Source organism: Podarcis raffonei, chromosome 3, assembly GCF_027172205.1.
Source record: "Podarcis raffonei isolate rPodRaf1 chromosome 3, rPodRaf1.pri, whole genome shotgun sequence".
NCBI classification, from domain to species: Eukaryota; Metazoa; Chordata; class Lepidosauria; order Squamata; family Lacertidae; genus Podarcis; species Podarcis raffonei.
In genome coordinates this window covers 16,230,804-16,251,682 of record NC_070604.1, presented here as the reverse complement: position 1 = coordinate 16,251,682, position 20,879 = coordinate 16,230,804, and the positions used below count along the sequence as shown (strand labels likewise).

General features: G+C 41.0%; 1 protein-coding gene across 13 annotated transcripts in view; it reads left to right on the top strand.

The window, feature by feature from the left end:
• PLCB4 (phospholipase C beta 4) overlaps positions 1-20,879 on the top strand; it is a 208,693-nt gene that overhangs the window by 91,959 nt on the left and 95,855 nt on the right. For 2 of the 13 annotated variants that reach the window (XM_053380661.1, XM_053380666.1), the window contains one exon: positions 1,000-1,087. The exons of the other annotated variants lie outside the window; for them this stretch is intronic. The gene's annotated coding sequence lies outside the window, so the exon portion shown is untranslated. The remainder of the gene's footprint in view (positions 1-999; positions 1,088-20,879) is intronic. 13 annotated transcript variants of the gene reach the window in all.

Genomic DNA, 20,879 nt, shown 5'->3' with positions numbered 1-20,879 from the left:
AATTTAAACAATTTATTTAACTAAAGCAATAACATTACAGCATATGTATCCATGTTTGTTAACTGATGTGGTTAAACGTTGTTGTGTTTTTAAAAAAACTTAGACTGAGTTTTAGCACACATGAAAAACTTAAAACAAATCCTTATTTCCTGGAATATAATGTAATTTAAATAGAAAACTATCTTTAGAAAGATTTTTCCTACAAAAGCTTTTTATTTTAAAAAAACTGATTTAAATTTTAAAAAATCCAATTTATATTAAAAAATCTGATTTTTTAATTTTTTAAAAAATAAAAAATCATTGATTTTTATCCACCCTGCTTTAAAGATACCCTTGCAGAGCATCATGCTAAGTTTTCACGCCTAATAAATATCTTCCAAGTAAATGACAAGGTGTGTTGGTGACTTTATGTCTGTTTTTGAACTACAGTTTGTAAGGGGTTTGGTTAAACGGTGTAATCAGAGTTGCAGTGAAATCTACAAAGTAGTTGGCAGGGTGCGAGCCGTTGAAGTGCCCCATCTGTAACTTCTACAACCAGGGCAAAATAGGCAATGGTTGAGTGAAGGCTTGCTGCCCATTTCGTACAGCCAATGAGTTTCTTCTGAAGATCCTATCCTTTCTCCCACCAAATTGCCTAAGCAACCTCTTGAGTCTCCCTATAGTAAGCAGTCACCTTGACTGGAGAGTGAAAAAGAGAAGCCTTACAATTCATCAGAGAAAGTGGAAGGGAGAGTTGCAGATTCCCAAGCCCAGAGGAAGCCTGTGTGGCAGATGTTTTGATGAAGAGACGGCTATTTATCTGCAACTCAGAGGACTGAAAAATACTCACAACCCAGGAGCATCTGCTGAGGGGCATTTTACTGCCTAATCCAGGAGCGCTGGGGGAAGGAACAGTTCTCCAGAGTTCTGTCATATATTGCGGTCTGGTGGGTGTCAATATAAAGTTGGCATTCTTCTTGCGGCATTAGAAAGTTCTCCTGTTTTCCCTTTCTGTTTAAGGGATAGACAGTAAGAAACGTAGTGCTTCCTCTGTGACGGGAGATACAGTCCCCAAGGATTCAGCTGAAAAGAAAATCTTCTTTAATCTGTGAGTATAGCACTGCTGGCTTGCTTAGTTGTTGTGTACTTTGCAAGGGCTACACCGTCCTTGATTTTTGAGCACTGGGAAGGGCAGCGCAGAAGCCACAGCAGATGAGAACAACAGAAAGGTAAAAGGTAAAGGTAAAGGACCCCTGGACGGTTAAATCCAGGCAAAGGCGACTATGGGGTTGCGGTGCTCATCTCGCTTTCAGGCCGAGGGAGCTGGAGTTTGTCCACAGACAGTTTTCCCGAGTCATGTGGCCAGCATGACTAAACTGCTTCTGGCGCAAAGGGACACCATGACGTAAGCCAGAGCGCATGGAAACGCGGGTGGCGCTGTGGTCTAAACTACTGAGCCTCTTGGGCTTTGCCGATCGGAAGGTCGGCGGTTCGAATCCCCGCGATGGGGTGAGCTCCCGTTGCTCGGTCCAAGCTCCTGCCAACCTAGCAGTTCGAAAGCATACCAGTGCAAGTAGATCAATAGGTACCGCTGTGGCAGAAAGATAAAAGTCTTTCAAGCGTGCAACAAACACAAGAATACTTGTTGTTCAAAAGCCGTGTTAATTTTGAAGCACCTTTACCCTGTTCTTCAGCTGAGGAAAAGCTCCCAGAGTAGCTTACTAATAACGCGCTGTGATTGAGTGCAGAGGTCCTGCTGCCAGTTAATCATGAGTTGTGCCAGGAAGGGTGGTGTTCATTTCCCCCCATTTAATGAGCTCAGTGGGGAGGGCCAGTTTTATTGTCAGCATAAAGTTCCATTGCTGTGGGGTGCATGATTGGGGGCTGAAGGGCTGGGACCCCCTCCTTTGGCAATCCTCACAGAACTCTAGCCCAATGGTTGTCATTAATTTGATTTGAACTGATTTTATAATGAAATTATTTTAGAATGTTGTATTATTTTTTACTGTTGTTAGCCACTCTGAGCCCGGCTTCGGCTGGGGAGGGTGGGATATAAATAAAAGTTGTTTTTTATTATTATTATTATTATTATTATTATTATTATTATTATTATATGTGGCGACAGCTGCTTTGTAGCTTCCATGGCTCTGCCTCAATTTGGGTGCTCACTTGCAGAATGACTACAATTTTGTGATTCGATGACGGCACCAGCGTGGCATTCTTTCAGGGTTTCTGAACCATTGCGCTGGCGTGCCTCATGTTCCCCCACTGTTGTGCAATTTCTACTGTATTCCATAGCTCTTCAGCATACATCAAGTGTTAGGCTCGCATCCTTAATTCTGTTGCTGTATTCTCATGGTGTTTTCACCTTGGGAATCTGTTACTCTGAAGTTCCCCCTTGAGCTGAGCAGAGTCGAGCAGGGGGGGGGGATCCATCTGGTTTACAGTAGCATCAGTAATCCTGTGTTTTGCTTTCTCTTGGCATCATTTAATTTTGCTGTCCTCTTAAGCTGCACTTCCTCTTAGTCAGAAGGAAATTAGTTTCCCAGTTTAAACACAACTCAGAATTGTGAATTGGACTGTAGCCCACTTTAGATAATGATCTATTCAGAGGTTATCCATGATTAAAGCTGAACCAATGTTTGTTTTGTTCATTGGTTTATTTGAAATATTCATATCTTGCCTTTCAGCCTGACAATGGGCACTGAAAGTCACCAGAAGGTCAAGCTCAATTTACTCCCCTAAGGTGGGATCCCTACATGGCTATGAGGGACACTGGTCGCGCTGTGGTCTAAACCACTGAGCCTCTTGGGCTTGCCGATCAGAAGGTCGGCAGTTCGAATCCCCACGACAGGGTGAGCTCCCGTTCCTCTGTCCCAGCTCCTGCCAACCTAGCAGTCGGAAAGCACGCCAGTGCAAGTAGATAAATAGGTATCACTGCGACAGGAAGGTAAACAGAGTTTCTGTGCGCTCTGGCTTCAGTCACAGTGTCCTGTTGCGCCAGAAGCGGTTTAGTCATGCTGGCCACATGACCCGGAAAGCTGTCTGTGGACAAATGCCAGCTCCCTTGGCCTGAAAGCAACCTCAGTCACCTTTGACTGGATTTAACCATCCAGGCATCCTTTACCTTTTACCTTTTTAGTTTTCTGAGACTGGTGGTCGAGCCTCTAGGAGGAATTCATTGTAGCACTAAGTTGGTTGTTTCACCAATGCAAGTATTTCTGCTTCCATGATGGAACCATTTCCCCTCTCTGCCCCCATGCATGTTATTCTGGAGCTTCTCCTGACATTTCACCCTGAATCAGTGTGGAGTCTCACAGGAGGGGAAGAGCAGGAAAAGGCCTGTTTTGCTAAGAGAAGTCCTTGTGTGGTCTTCAGCTAGTGGGACTCATCAGTTGAATCCAGCCCTAGAAGTTCAAGAGCGGCACTTGTGGAATGACTTGTGGCACATGGCAGCGCTTTGTGTGTGTTTGGAGGGTGGGGGAATTGTTGTTGTTGTTTGTTGTTGTTGTTATTTATTGAATTTATGTATTGCCCTATACCTGGGAGTCTCACAGAATAAAATCAAGATATAAAATAACAAAATAAAATACATAATTAAAAAAAACCCAATAGCACCCCCCACAAAAAACACATTTTAAAAGGCCATAGGACACAGCAAAATAAAATATCAACAGTTAAAAAGTAATTAAATTGTAACAGAATTTTAGAAAAAGAATATAAAAACAAATCTGTTAAAACACAGAGAGTAAAAATAGCACAGGACTATTAGAAGTTTGTACTTGATTTTTTTTATTTAAAAAACACTTAATATGAAAATAAATAACAGGTGTAAATAATAGAGGAAAGGTTTTATAACCATGTAGGCAGTAACTGGGTAATATTCTTTAGACTTTCTGCATTGAAAAAAATAAACAAACTGGAGAGCACTGGTGCAGGACTGGAAAAACAACATCCAGCAAAGGGAGGAATAATGGAAAAACCTACAATGAGCATTTGGCCATTTTGAAGAAAGATTGTATACACAACTGACAGACAGATTACTGGACGTCCCTTTATCTATTTCTTTCTCTTTCGTCTCTCTTTACTTTTATCCTCCTTGGTAGTTTTGTTATTATTATTCTTATATTATTATTCTCTCTCATTAAGTAAGAGCTATATACAGTGGTACCTTAGTTCTCAGGCTTAATTTGTTCTGGGAGTCCGTTCGACTCCCGAAACCTTTCGAAAACCAAGGCACAGCTTCCAACTGGCTGCAGGAGCTTCCTGCACTCAAACCGAAGCCACACCAGACGTTCAGCTTCCAAAAAACGTTCGCAAACCAGAACACTTACTTTTGGGTTTGTGGAGTTCGGGAGCCGATTTGTTCAACAACTAAGCCGTTTGAGAATCAAGGTACCACTGTACAGATAAAAGTGAAGGGCAATGTGGACTAGGGCTGCCATATGTCTGTAATCTCCTGGATATAGCTGGGATTCATCCACTGAAAATGGCTCCCATGCGAAATTATTGAAAAGTGGCAAAAATGTCCAAGACAACACTTGTGTGTACGGCAGCCCATATCTGAAGTGTTCGGATTGTTGTTGGGTTTTTTTGGGCAATTTTTCTAAAAAAATAAGTTAGAAACTACTTCTTCTTCTTCTTCTTCTTCTTCTTCTTCTTCTTCTTCTTCTTCTTCTTCGTTTTTCTCAACAACTTTGCCTTCCCTCCCCTTTGTGTCCAGATCTTCACTTTTTGAAAACTGACAACCAGTAAGAGGAGATCATGAGTTCAGGTGAGAGGTGGAAAGGCACATCTTCCTCTATAGGGGATGAAAGTTAAGATACAGTGACGAGGGAGGATCTTGTAGATTCTTTTCCCATTCCTTCTTCCTTTAGATCCTTCCTTTCTTTCCTTTCTTTCCTGTAGATTAGTTTGCTGCTTTTATTGTCTTTTGAAAACTTCAATACCTCCCCCCCCCAAAAAATAAGTTGCAGACACCTAAATTATCCCAGTGCACTATCACCCAATCTATAATAGTGACTTCTTCTTAAAGCATCATTTAACAGTATACATGTCTGTAACTGGTCCTCAGCATATGGGTTGTTTATTATGATGTAAGCCAATGTTGTTTAGAACTGTCACCATAGCTTATGTTAAAAAGTTACTTGATAGTGAACCATTAAGTTCATTATTTTCTACACCGACTCTTCAGGATTTTAGGCAGGGGTCTTTCCCAACCAGACCAGGAATTGAACACGAGAATTCTGCATGCAAAGCATGCACTCTGCCTGCTGAGTTTGGAATAAATCAGCATTTATTAGTTCACTGAACAACTGTGGGTGTTGAGGTTTCTTTGAGTGTCGGGTCATCATGTACTTAGTTTGCAGCTAATGACAAACTAACAAAAGTGGGCTATCTATTGATCATTTAACAAGTGGTGTCAAGTATTCCCTTCTAATTTATCTCCAGTGAAAGATAATTTCACTTTTCTCTCCTACATTTTCAACCTCTGTTTATTACTACTCTGTTGGTGCACAACACTCAGGGCTGAAACAGTCATGTTGACGGCCATGTGCAAAGCCCATGAAAATGTCCCACCTGTGACCTGTCAGATATGAACACACTTGCTCTGGAAGTTGACTCACTTGCATGCCAGCTTTAGGTGGCTCTGAGTGGATGGACCACTGCTAAGTTAGAACTCTGCATGAAAATGGGCTTGCATACCAAGTGGTTATTCTTTATGTGTGTGTTGCTTCCTTGCATTTAGCCATAGCCACCATCATGTCTGCTGTCTTTCTGTCACTCTCTTGCATGGAGAAATATACTGAAGAAGAGGAAAGTGGGGAGGAACGGTTGTGGTGGTTTAAACTTTAAAATCGGGAAAGTCTGAGAAAATAGCTTACTCCTTTTTTTTTATAATGAATTTTATTCGTATTTTCCACACAACAACAACAACACGAAAGCTATCAAAAAATAACAATACACAACACAGAGAAATCAACATTCAAAAACTAAAAAAACCAAAACCAAAACAAAACCAAAACAAAACAAATAAACAAATCCATATCTTACAAGTTAATATTATAAACACTAAAAAAACAACAAGACATTGACTTCCACCAATCCCACAGCACCTCCTTTATCTCTCATTGTGTCTTCCAGTTTTCCTGTTTTCTTTATCTACTCTATCCTAACATCTAGATATAAATCCTTCTTTCATATCCTTTCACTTCACAAGGTTATTCCAGACTCAGCCAGATTTCTGCCCTCGAACCTTGACTTTTGAGGTATTCATTTAGGCACTCCCATTCTTTTTTTACTTCACTTTTTGGTTTTTGTCTTCTTATATCTGTCAATTTGGCTAATTCTAAGTATTCTGAGAGCTTACATAGCCACTCTCACTTGGTGGGTAACTGATTCCCTTTCCAGTACTTAGCCACCAGGATTCTTGCTGCAGACGTTGCGTATAAGAAAAAAATAGTTTTGTCTTTTGGAATATCGTCATTTAAAATTCCTAAAAGGAATGCCTCTGACCTTTTACTATGTGATATTCTTAATATTTTCTTTATTTCTTCGCTTACTCCTTTGCTTCTGGTTCCACATCCTGAAATTCAACTCTTTCCTTCAAAACCCTGAAGGGACTCAGTTCTTGAAACTTTGAGTAAGACCTGAAATGCAGCAGTACTATCTTCTGATAAATAAACTGTCCAACATTAGGTTTTCTGATAAAGCATTCAGTGTGTGTTGTTGACTAACTGCATTCTAGTCTTTTGATCCAATTAATCCTAAACAAAATCAAACTTCTACGTTCAATTCAATAGGATCATGATGTGCTTTCATTGGTGTTGGATTTCCCCCCAAGATAGTTAATGTTTATGGGTAGAGGGATTGTTGTTGTTGTTTAGTCGTTTAGTCGTGTCCGACTCTTCGTGACCCCATGGACCAGAGCACGCCAGGCACTTCTGTCCTCCACTGCCTCCCGCAATTTGGTCAGACTCATGTTTGTAGCTTCGAAGACACTATCCAACCATCTCGTCCTCTGTCGTCCCTTCTCCTTGTGCCCTCCATCTTTCCCAACATCAGGGTCTTTTCCAGGGAGTCTACTCTTCTCATGAGGTGGCCAAAGTATTGGAGCCTCAGCTTCACGATCTGTCCTTCCAGTGAGCACTCAGGGCTGATTTCCTTCAGAATGGATAGGTTTGATCTTCTTGCAGTCCATGGGACTCTCAAGAGTCTCCTCCAGCACCATAATTCAAAAGTATCAATTCTTCGACCATCAGCCTTCTTTATGGTCCAGCTCTCACTTCCATACATCAGTACTGGGAAAACCATAGCTTTTACTATACGGACCTTTGTTGGCAAGGTGATGTCTCTACTTTTTAAGATGCTGTCTAGGTTGGTCATTGCTTTCCTCCCAAGAAGCAGGTGTCTCTTAATTTCGTGGCTGCTGTCACCATCTGCAGTGATCATGGAGCCCAAGAAAGTAAAATCTCTCACTGCCTCCATTTCTTCTCTTTCTATTTGCCAGGAGGTGATGGGACCAGTGGCCATGATCTTCGTTTTTTTGATGTTGAGCTTCAGACCATATTTTGCGCTCTCCTCTTTTACCCTCAATAAAAGGTTCTTTAATTCCTCCTCACTTTCTGTCATCAAGGTTGTGTCATCTGCATATCTGAGGTTGTTGATATTTCTTCCAGCAATCTTAATTCCAGCTAGGGATTCATCCAGCCCAGCCTTTCGCATGATGAATTCTGCATATAAGTTAAATAACCAGGGAGACAATATACAGCCTTGTCGTACTCCTTTCCCAATTTTGAACCAATCAGTTGTTCCATATCCACTTCTAACTGTAGCTTCTTGTCCCACATAGAGATTTCTCAGGAGACAGATGAGGTGATCAGGCACTCCCATTTCTTTAAGAACTTGCCATAGTTTGCTGTGGTCGACACAGTCAAAGGTTTTTGCATAGTCAATGAAGCAGAAGTAGATGTCTTTCTGGAACTCTCTGGCTTTCTCCATAATCCAGCGCATGTTTGCAATTTGGTCTCTGGTTCCTCTGCCTCTTCTAAATCCAGCTTGCACTTCTGGGAGTTCTCGGTCCACATACTGCTTGAGCCTTCCTTGTAGAATTGTAAGTGGAACAACAGCAGAAAGTCTTTTGAGATTTAGAGTACACCAATCCCTCTACCCCAAAATTCTACAAGGGTAGAGGGATTGGTGTACTCTAAATCTCAAAAGTCTTTCTGCTGTTGTTCCACTTACAATAACACGCTATTGGGTGTTGATCATTTCAGAGGTTAGAGCTCTCCTGAATGAACGAAAAACCTTTATGCTGGGACATGAGAGGATCCCCAAATCAATCAAGGATCTCAGATTTCCCCAATACCCATGAAAGATACAATAAATCAAGAATGGCTCTTTGCAAAGCTTAACTGGTCTAAAGAAGGTTTGCAGTTCTTCAAGTTTTGCTCTTTTATTATTGCCACATAAGTATTGTTGTTGTTTAGTCATTTAGTCATTTCTGACTCTTCGTGACCCCCTGGACCAGAGCACGCCAGGCACTCCTGTCTTCCACTGCCTTCCGCAGCTTAGCCAAACTCATGTTGGTAGCTTCAAGAACACTGTTCAGCCATCTTGTCCTCTGTTGTCCCCTTCTCCTTGTGCCCTCAATCTTTCCCAACACCAGGGTCTTTTCCAGGGAGTCTTCTCTTCTCATGAGGTGGCCAACGTATTGGAGCCTCAGCTTCAGGATCTGTCCTTCCAGTGAGTGAGCACTCAGGGCTGATTTCCTTAAGAATGGATGTGTTTGATCTTCTTGCAGTCCATGGGACTCTCAAGAGTCTCCTCCAGCACCATAATTCAAATAAGTATGTTAACACAAATGCTAAGTTGTAGTAGGAATAATGACAAAAAATCAAGAGAAATCCACCTAACCAAAGTCAGTTATTATAAAAAGTTTGTTCCTCCTTTTCTTCAAATATTTCCCATTCTGTCACTTTTGTCTCTAAATAATAGGACAAACTCCTACTTCAAAACCTGAACCTGCTTAGCTCCAACCTCCTGCCTTCTCTCTTCTTCAGCCTCTCTTGTTCTTCTCTCAGGGCCTCTGTAAAGAGGGAGTCAAAACATTGAGTTTCTATGGCTTGCAACTGGCCCATTGCTATACAGATTTCAGAAAATATTGGTCCCGGCCAACAAGGTTGTCCTCCTGTTTGCTTCTGGATTTTATGGCAGAATATAAGGTGAACAAATTGGCCACTACCTGCTCTACTGACTGAGCTATCAATCATCTCAGGCCTCTGATAATCATAAAAGAAATATTTTGTACCTACAAAAGTAATTGCATCGAATTAAGGTAAACACTTTGGTAAAGTAATATAGAGTAACTGGACCTTTTCTTACAAGAGGGGTGGGAAACCTGTTCTGGCTGGTGGACATGATTGTTATCTCCTCACCTCCTGGCCAAATTTGACATTTGTCTGTCAATCACAAGACATCAGGGGGTGCTGCTTATTGAAGACCCATTTGTCAGAGGCTCAAACATGAACACCAGGCTCCTTAATAGGGAGCAAATTCAAGGGAGAAGGCATTTATTTAAGGAATGAAAAAAATGTTTTGTTTGTAGGGGTTAATTTAAAACTCTATGCGTGGTCTCATCACACATGAACCTGTGCAATTTGTACCTTTCCGAAGTGTTATTAGAAATAATAATTGTAACATCATATGCAGTATGACAATGAACTCAAATCTAAAGGATCAGTTTTCACTTTGCTTAATAGCTGCATATGGCCTTGTGTTCCGGGCTCTATGCAGTGTTCACTTCCAGATACAATAAGTACTATTCACTTGGAAAGCATTCCTAGATAATTATTTCAACAAGTTCAATTGTACGGCATCAAGAAAAAACACACATCCTCTGTGGTTTTTCAATTGGCTGCCCTATAATTTGGGGTTAACATCCTTCATCATGTCACGTGCTAGGAGCAAACTGCACCTTGACAAATGCTGTACGTACGTTGAAAGCAAGGTATTTTGTGCCTTTTATTTTGAAGTAGGTGTGAGGGAGATTGCCAAACTGGAATACAGAAAACTGATGTACGCTGGGGCAAGCTATTTGATCATTCCGCCCAGGTATTGCCAATCTGACTGATGGCTGACAGCCCAATTAACTGAAGCCCTCTCCTTTGCATTAATTCAGTAGCCTATGCAAAAGGGACTGAAGCAGTTTTGAATTGAGCTTAAATGGGATGAGAATTGGTTTATGGATCACAGGCTTTTAGCTTGGGGTCTATAGTTGGTCTTCCAGTCAGTGAATATACAGCAGTGTAAATATGTCATGCAGTGGTAATTCTGTTGACTTTAATTCTCCCTCCCTGGCTGGGGTTTAGGTCTGCTTTGTCTTCTCCCCTGCCACATAGAATTTACTTCCAAACATTACAAATAGTAGGGGCAGAGTCTGCTGTTTTCTTCACGACTGTCTCCTTGCTTCCGTGTGCATCATCTTCTTTAACGTAATAATAGTAGGTTCTTTTCTTTTTGCAGTCCTACAGTTGTACAAACACTAAAACAACTCTTCTGTAATTTTGCTGGTAAAATCCCTTTGAATACTTGGTATGAATCAGGGATGCCGAAATGCCATAGGATTTGTGTGCATGAATCAGTTCTTACTGAGGTGTGAGCAAGAATAACAATTTGTTTATTTATAAATTTATTTATTTGGTTTTTCAGATTTAAAATTTTACAGTCATATATCGAACATACAACATAAAAACAAGATTCCAAGGAATCTCCTGGACTCCCCTCCTCCCCTTTGTGGATCCTATTGTTAATAATTTCCTCCTGCATCTTTTATGAGAATCCAAATCTTTTACATCTCCATTGTGTCCAAAATTCATCATTAAGCTGCAAGTGGTATTCCAATCCAACTAACGATTTTAACTGTTTACAGTGGTTTTTAAGATAGGTTATAAATTTCCCCCATTCCCTATTCAAATTTTGGTCTTCCTGATTTCTGATTCTTCCGATCATTTTAGCCATTTCAGCATTATCCATCAATTTGATCTGCCATTCTACTCTGGTAGGGACTTTATCTTCTTTCCATCTCTGGGCCAATAACATCCGTGCAGTTGTGGTCACATACATGAATAGTCTTTTCTGCTCCTTTGGATTTTGGCAGCAATTTGTTTGCTAGCTTGTAGGAGCAACAACCTCCCTCTAACAATTATCGAATGTATGCACAGTAGAATAACTCATCAGATCACAGCTGGGGAACCCTTTTCAGCTCAAAGTCTGCATTCCCTTCTGTAATTTTTACCTTTCTACAATAGGCTGGTTATGCCTCTCTTGTTTTCCAACCAGACAAGCAAGATGTAGTATTGGAGGTCAAGAACACATTGCAGCCTGCCGCAAATATCCAAGGAGGGTGTGAATGAAGGCCCCAGAGGGGTACAGCCTGAGGAGACAGGGGTTTGGGTGGGGAGGGGGTGTGGTAGGCAGAAGAGTCCAAGGGCAATAATGAGAGGCATGGATTTGACCCATAATCCTGAGGTTCCCCACCCTTGATTCAGATTACCACTCAGGAATTAGAAGTTTGCTGAGGAAGGAAGAAAGCAATGCAGAGAAAATACTTCCTCAAGCAGATGTCCTATTTTGAGTTGTTAAATTTTCTGGAAATGTTGAAGCCCTTGGGAAAAAAAGAAAATTTTGGGGAAAGTGTAAAAAGAAATAAATGCAATAATTGGTGTGTGTTTTTAAGTACTCTACATATCGGAAGTCACTTTGTTACTTTAGGAACATAAAATTCATTAAGTGTGACTTGATTTTCCATAGAATTGTCATGTCAGGTATATTATGGTTTATTCAGACAATAATTTAATTTTAAAGTTTTTTGTTACAGATGGCTGAACTAGAAGGAACCTAGCAACTCTTTGGTTTGGTCAGTTAATGAGGAGCAGGTGAAAGACAATAAACAGAAACCATTAACATTATAGTGAAACAAATTACAGTATTAGTTATTGTGGAAATCAGTTTGTCTTCTCCAGTCTTCCACAGTGTCGAGCAGATATTAAAAAGGCTGAGAAAAAGAAGGGGAGGCGGAACAAAACTCATTCAGCCTCTTTGCCTATGCCTATCACCATCAGTTTCTGTTTCTTCATATTTGCCATCCTATCTATTGTGGACTTCTAAAAGCTAAAGGGTTATCCGATTGAAACAGGTTTCTACCTTTTTATTTGTCTGTTCATTGCTTGATTTGGTATGAGTTTTTCCAAACATAGACCAGTTCCTTTCACATTTTGCGGAAGCTGGGCAAGAGAGAGACTGAGCTGTGCAGAGGCCTTCTTACCTAGGCAATAAAACATACTAAAACAAGGTAGTGGTGATATAGGATTGTTTGCTTAATACAGGATTACCATGCCTCCTATTTAAATTATCATATCTTTTCACATGCTCTTTATAGAGGCAGTTCTGTTGTGGGCTGTGTGTGCCCTTAGAGGCGTCATGCATCAGGCTGAATTTGAGTGATGGGTGAACTTGGTGGGGTTAGCTATTTTTAGCTTGGAGTGAACCTTTTCCTATCTAAGGCTATCACAATTATAATTGCATTTGAGCTTCTCCGTAAGCAAAATAAGCAGCTGCTGGAGAATTAAAATTCTTCTTAAGATGGTTGGAGATTATGATGCTCTGTGTTTGATTAAGATGCTCCTACCTTCCTGCAGAGAAAACTTGTTCCACATCCTTCTGTATTTTATGCCATTACGGAGGAACATCCTGTTATTTCTCTGAGCTTAAGAAATAGGGGTGTGTGCACTAATTTTTGAGTATATGAGATTTTTTTAAAAAATTCTTTATGTAACGTTCACATTGGCGCTTTTATTTATTCATTTTGTTTTGTTTCCCACTGCACCGGGGTATGTTCCCGGTTGCACGGCAACGAAGGACTGCACGGCATACAATTTGTATTCCTCGCACTTCAGTCTGCCGTGGGATCTCAACACATTTATAAAGATGTCAGGAGCGCATTTTCACTGTGGAAAAAGTGTGATATTGAACAGCATTGCCTCGCTTGCTATTTCTTGAGCAAAAGGAGAGAGGAAGGAGAACGGTAGCCAAGGGCAAACACTTTCCCCACAAACAAGGTGCAGACTTTCTGACAAATAAATTTAGGCATGGCTGCTCTGTTGGACAGTTCCAAGTGAGAGAGAGGCAGAAAACACAGATTGGTTTTGTGTATTTTGAAGACTAGTCCAAAATGATTTTTTTCTTGGAAATTTGTTATGTCTGTTGTAGTTGCACAGTTCCACAGTGGACAATGAACACAATTCTGTGGGGGGTTGTCGTTTTGTTTTTACTTCTTTCAAGTGACTCAGGTGGGCCTGCAGGGCTTCTCCATCCTTGTATGCTCACAACAGCCTTCTGAGAAATTTGCAAGCTTAGCAACAATCTCCCCTAAGGATGTGGGGTGCTCCCATTGGGAAAATTGGTAGCCTTTTCCCTATCACTTAGGTGCGCGGGTGGCGCTGTGGGTTAAACCACAGAGCCTAGGGCTTGCCAATCAGAAGGTTGGCGGTTCAAATCCCCACGACGGGGTGAGCTCCCATTGCTCGGTCCCTGCTCCTGCCAACCTAGCAGTTCGAAAGCACGTCAAAGTGCAAGTAGATAAATAGGTGCTGCTCTGGCGGGAAGGTAAACAGCGTTTCCGTGCGCTGCTCTGGTTCACCAGAAGCGGCTTAGTCATGCTGGCCACATGACCCGGAAGCTGTACACCGGCTCCCTCGGCCAATAAAGCGATATGAGCGCCGCAACCCCAGAGTCCACCACGACTGGACCTAATGGTCAGGGCTCCCTTTACCTTTCCCTATCACTTATTGCAATCTCTCTCTCTCTCTCTCTCTCTCTCTCTCTCTCTCTCTCTCTCTCTGTGTGTGTGTGTGTGTCTGTGGAGGGTCTTCCTGGAGATCATGGTTGGAGAAAGTAGGGTTCCCCTCCATGCTTGCTTTGGGCCCAGTAAACAATGCCCTCCATGCTTAAACGAAATACAGTGGTACCTCGGGTTAAGAACTTAATTTGTTCTGGAAGTCTGAAACTGTTCTTAACCTGATGCACCACTTTAGCTAATGGGGCCTCCTGCTGCCACCACGCCACTGCCGCATAATTTCTGTTCTCATCCTGAAGCAAAGTTCTTAACCTGAGGTATAATTTCTGGGTTAGCGGAGTTACAGAACCTGAAGCGTCTGTAATCCAAGGTACCACTGTAAACAGAAACTCCTGGCATGATTGACAGAGCCACATTTAGCATCACTTGTAGTTCGGCTATTGGTGAACCACTTCCCTTGCTTTCTTTATCTGGGTTAGGATTATTGCATGTTAGTTTCCCCCACTCCCACCCATAGCATTCTTTGTCCGCATTTTATCATATTTTTTGAATGTGTCTCTCCCCCCCCCCCTTTAATTACCTGCAACAGGTAGATTTTAACAGTGGCCTTTGCTGCCACAGCAAAGTGCACTGGCTGGCCACCAGGCTGATGCCCAGAGTACCATTGTTGTTGTTTAGTCATTTAGTCGTGTCCGACTCTTCATGACTCCATGGACCAGAGCATGCCAGGCACTCTTGTCTTCCACTGCATCCCACAGTTTAGTCAAACTCATGCTGGTAGCTTCGAGAACACTGTCCAACCATCTCGTCCTCTGTTGTCCCTTCTCTTTGTACCCTCAATCTTTCCCAACACCAGGGTCTTTTCCAGGGAGTCTTTTCTTCTCATGAGGTGGCCAAAGTACTGGAGCCTCAGCTTCATGATCTGTCCTTCCAGTGAGCACTCAGGGCTGATTTCCTTAAGAATGGATAGGTTTGATCTTCTTGCAGTCCATGGGATGCTCAAGAGTCTCCTCCAGCACCATAATGCAAAAGCATCAATTCTTCAGTGATTAGCCTTCTTTATGGTCCAGCCCTCACTTCCATACATAACTACTGGGAAAACCATAGCTTTAACTATACAGACCTTTGTTGGTAAGGTGATGTCTCCGCTTTTTAAGATGCTGTCTAGGTTTGCCATCGCCTTTCTCCCAAGGAGCAGGCGTCTTTTAATTTCGTGACTGCTGTCACCATCTACAGTGATCATGGAGCCCAAGAAAGTAAAATCTCTCACTGCCTCCATTTCTTCCCCTTCTATTTGCCAGGAGGTGATGGGACCAGTGGCCATGATCTTAGTTTTTTTGATGTTGAGCTTCAGACCATATTTTGCGCTCTCCTCTTTCACCCTCATTAAAAGGTTCTTTAATCCCCCCCCCTTCTGCCATCAAGGTTGTGTCATCTGCATATCTGAGGTGAAATCTCAGAGTACCATGGTACTCTGCATATCAGAGTACCATATGGACTTTAAAATGTTATAGATCAGGGAGGCACTGGTGCTTGTGTTTGATGGTCATCATCATTTCCAATGGCATCCCTGTTGGAAATGTTATGTGCGCTCCAGTTCTAATACAAGCTTGCAGGTGCAGGGAGATGAGGACAGAGTTTGAAAATGAAATGGGTGCTAAGGGAGGAGATGAAGATGAAATTGTACTCCCTTCCCTTTACATTTTAAAATGCTACCCACTTTGAGGGAATGTGTTTATCAAACTGAAGAAGAGTCAGCATTTGCCTAGAGTTAAGGAAGAAATCAGTGAGAGGGACATTCTCCTTATTCTGTAAGGACTGATGGTTGTGGGCTGCAGCCAACCAGACTCCTCTACACTGGCTTGCTTGCTTGCTTGCTTGCTTGCTTGCTTGCTTGCTTGCTTCCTTCCTTCCTTCCTTCCTTCCTCTCTCTCTCTCTCTCTCTCTCCCTCTCTCCCTGGAAATTCAAGTATTTCTCTCCTTGCTTTTCTTTTGCAAGCTTTCTGTTCACCTGCAGATAAATAGTTCATTTCATCATTTCACTGTGGCCAGCTGTCCCTAAGCTAATATTCTGGAGGAAAATAAAAAGATGTTCATGCAATGTTTAGGAAAGGGCCATAGCATGTAGAAAACAACTCGTGTTTTGATATTCCCCTCCAGCAGCAAGCACACACACACGCTTGCGAGTGACCCACATCCAACAAATTTCACACACAGAAATCATTTTCTGGCTGGGCTCAGGTTGTATAAGAGCAAACACCCTGGATGGATTGGAGGGCTGGGGACCAGAAATATTGAAATATTGATATAGCTAGATACAGGTTTATGAATGCATAGAGGTGCCTAATGCTAGCTGGAACATTGGTCCAATTATCTAAGCCAGGGGTCAGCAACCTGTTTCAGCCATGGATGGGCCAGTCCACCGTCCCTCAGACCATGTGGTGGGCCAGACTATATTTTGAAAAATAAATAAATGAACGAATTCCTATGCCCCACAAATAACCCAGAGATGCGTTTTAAGTAAAAGCACACATTCTACTCATGTAAAAACACCAGGCAGGCCCCACAAATAACCCAGAGATGCATTGTAAATAAAAGCACACATTCTACTCATGTAAAAACATGCTGATTCCTGGACCGTCCGTGGTCCAGAATGAGAAGGCGATTGGGCCGCATCCGGCCCCCCGGCCTTAGGTTGCCAACCCATGATCTAATCTGTCTGACAGTGGCTCCCCAAGGTCCCAATTCATAAAGGTGTTCCCCAGCCCTATCACATGCAGTGCTTTAGCTAGAAAACCTAGGACCATGGGTCACCAAGTTGGCGACTGTGAATGCTTTCTTTGTCACACTTGGGCAAGTGCCCCAGACTCTGAGCTTTCATTTAAAGAAAAATAGGTAAGTAGCCCTCCAAGAAAGAATATTATGGGGCAAAATGTGCAGGTGCTTTCTAAGCAATTTCTGTGAAATGTGTGTGGCCACCTTGTGTATTTTTCCTGGCACCGAGGAAGATTCCCTTTTGCTATTCGATAGCAACAGTGTGTGCATGTGTGTGAAATCAATATTGTGTGAACTCCATGACATAGCAGAAGATTGTTGGGGGTGGCTGTCTCTCTATAATTTTGTGTTTCTGCTTTCTCCACCCACCCAGTAAGCTGTGACTAGCACCTTAGCTCTCACACAAAATCTGAAATGTGTCTACTGATCCATAAAGGTTGGCAACCCCTTTTGTGTGTACATTGTGCTCTCTGCAACTGCCCCCTCTCTCATTTAAAACTAATAAAGAAAAGAAAAAAAATCAAGGCTATGATGAATCATGACTGTAAACTGAGTTCTGGGACAAGGGTTTAAGACTATAATGAAACCTCCTTCAGAAGGATTCGCAAGTACTTCTGTGCACTTGAATGTTTATAATCCTCTCATATTTTGGCCAGTTGTCATAAAAGTATGCAATAGAAGTGCATATGCATATTAGTTTCTTTAGAAAGTGCAATAAACTGCTGCACTGCTACAAAAAGGTGGTATTAAATCAGGTGTGATTTTAATAAAGTTTGACTTTGTCTAATACTTAATCATGCTAGGAATTGCTACCAATACACTCTTAAAAGAAATTGAAGAAATATGATTCTGGTTTTTTTTTTAAAAAAAAGTAATAACTGAAGAACTGGGTCTAGATAATGCCTCTGGCAGAGATCAGATCATCCCCTAGGAATTTTGAGGAGGAGGTAGATTGGGGGTGGGGAGAGGAAAAAAAGAGGGTTCAATAATAATCTGTCTCTCTTTTAATTGTACATGTTTGTTCATGTATCTGCTTTCAATACTAATTGCTTGACATTAAAGCTTAGAGATGGTGCTCTCACATTTTTAATCATTTCCTTTGCCCTTCTCTAAAGGTCTGAGATATTTTTTATTAGTAGGCAGAGTCATGTGTCTGCACTGGCTGCCTTGTCTCCAAGGAACACAAAAACTCCTTTGCTAACTTCTAATCTAAATCATAACTTTGTGAAGTTGACGAGTTTGCTTAAGCTGATAAGCCATGTCTTTATTAAATCCCATCATTCCATATGTATGTATGGGTGGGTGGGTCTTCTTCAAGTTAAAATTCCAATCTCGTTGTCTTCCCAACCTTCTCCTAAACCAGAAAAGGGTGTGTTTAAATTCTGTGGAGAGAGCCGTGTGTGTGTGTGTTTCAGTCTTTCTAATACAATTTGCTCAAAACAGTTTGTGAGAGGCTGTTGTGAAATTTTGAACCTCTTATTAGTCCATTCATGTGAAAATTCTGTGCTCTAGTAGCCTTTCTCATGAAGATTTCAAAGCCAAGCTGATTTGTGTTTTCTCCCTTTATTACAGTGTTTGTATAATGAGATCACAAGTTCAGTAAATTATGTATAACCCCTCTGGCTTCTTGTGCTATCCGTATTCTCTGGCTTCTAGCCATGTGCTTTACTTAGAAAATACTCTTTGTTATCCTTCTTTTTGAAAAGGAGGACCAGGAATAAATAGTACTTAGTGTTATATTGAGTCTTTTCATTTGGGTTAAGGCGTATTTATAAACTCCCAATCCAAGTGGGAGTGTTTTCTGCCAGAGAACATAGAATCATTGAGCGGAAAGAGACCCAAAGGGTCATTTAGTCCAACCCCCTGCAGTGCAGGAATCTTTTTGCCCAACGTGGAACTCGAACCCACAACCCTGAGATTAAGAGTCTCATGCTCTGCTTTGGTGATGTTATAGTTACCGTATTTTTTGCTCTATAAGACACACTTTTTCTTTTCTTTTTTTTAAAAAGTAATATTTATTAAAGTTTTAGAGGTTACAAAAAGAAAAAAGAGAAAATACCAAATTAAGCAAAAACAATACAACACATCACAATAAGGAAAAAGAAAAAAAAGAAAAAAAGAAAAATAGAAACAATTAAAAAACACAACGAACCTTCCCATAACTTATCTTTCATTTGCTTGTTTCCTTGACCTCCTCACACCTCCCTTTTTTGTATTCTAGTTCAGTTAGCTATTTCAGCAAATCCTTTCCATCTTTCCCAGTTTTTGTCCTATAATTTATCTTAATATAATGTAACTTTACTTTCCCTCTTTTCACCAATTAACAGTCTATTTTTACTTAATCCTTTATAACATTTCTGCTAAAGCCACATAACTTCATTCCAACATCCTTCTAACATTCCTTAATTTTACAATGTTTCTGTAAATAAACTTTAAATTTCTTCCAATCTTCTTCCACCGACTCTTCTCCCTGGTCTCGGATTCTGCCAGTCATTTCTGCCAGTTCCATGTAGTCCATCACCTTCATCTGCCATTCTTCCCGGGTGGGTAGATCTTGTGTCTTCCAGTACTTTGCAATAAGTATTCTTGCTGCTGTTGTAGCATACATAAAGAAAGTTCTATCCTTCTTTGGCACCAATTGGCCAACCATGCCCAGGAGAAAGGCCTCTGGTTTCTTCAGAAAGGTATATTTAAATAACTTTTTCATTTCATTATAGATCATCTCCCAGAAAGTCTTAATCCTTGGGCATGTCCACCAAAGGTGAAAGAATGTACCTTCAGTCTCTTTACATTTCCAACATTTATTATCGGGCAAATGATAATTTTTTGCAAGCTTGACTGGTGTCATGTACCACTTGTAGATCATTTTCATTATATTCTCTCTTAAGGCATTACATGCCGTGAACTTCATACCTGTGGTCCATAACTGTTCCCAGTCAGCCATCATAATATTATGTCCAACATCTTGTGCCCATTTAATCATAGCTGATTTCACTGTTTCATCCTGAGTGTTCCATTTCAACAGCAAGTTATACATTCTTGACAAATTCTTAATTTTGGGATCTAACAGTTCTGTTTCCAATTTTGATTTTTCCACCTGGAAGCCATTTTTTTTGTAATAATGGAGCCAGTCTCGCACGCTATTTTTTAGTTTTTCAAAACTCTGTAGTTTTAATCTATCTCCCTCTTGTTCCAAAATTTCCTAATATTTCGGCCATTTGGCCTCCATATTGAGCTTTTTCTGAGCCTTCGCTTCCATTGGTGACAACCACCTTGGGGTTTTATTTTCCAACAAGTCCTTATATCTTATCCAAACATTAAACAGTGCTTTTCTAACAATATGGTTTTTAAACGCTTTATGTGCTTTGACCTTATCATACCACAAATATGCATGCCACCCAAATACATTGTTAAAACCTTCTAGGTCCAACACGTCAGTGTTTTCAAGAAGCAGCCATTCTCTCAGCCAGCAAAAAGCGGCTGATTCATAATAAAGTTTAAAGTCTGGCAGGGCAAATCCACCTCTTTCTTTAGCATCAGTTAATATCTTAAATTTTATTCGAGGCTTCTTGCCCTGCCAGACAAATCTAGAAATATCTCTCTGCCACTTCTTGAAACAATCCATTTTATCCAAAATTTGCAATGTTTGAAACAAAAACAGCATCCTTGGCAATACATTCATTTTGATCACAGCAATTCGGCCTAGCAATGATAGCTTCAGATTTGACCATATTTCTAAATCCTTTTTCACTTCCATCCAACATTTTTCATAGTTATCCTTAAATAAATTCACATTCTTAGCAGTCATATTAACCCCTAGGTATTTCACTTTCTTAACCAGTGTTAATCCTGTCTCCTTCTGAAACCTCTCTCTCTCTCAGTCACTGTTAGATTTTTCTCTAAAACCTTAGTTTTCATCTTGTTCAACTTAAAACCCGCTACCTGACCAAATTCTTGAATTAGTTCCAGTACTCTTTTAGTACTAGATTCTGGCTCCTGTAGTGTCAATACCAAATCATCAGCAAATGCTTTCAATTTGTACTGTTTAGCTCCAGCTTGTATACCTTTAACCAATTGGTCCCTTCTAATCATGTTTAAAAGGACCTCCAGGACCGATATAAAAAGCAATGGAGAGATTGGGCAACCTTGTCGTGTTCCTTTCTCTATCTTAAATTCTTCCATCATTACATTATTCACAATTAATTTTGCCTTTTGTTCTGAGTAAATTGCACCTATACCATTTCCAAAACCTTGACCAACCCCCATCCCC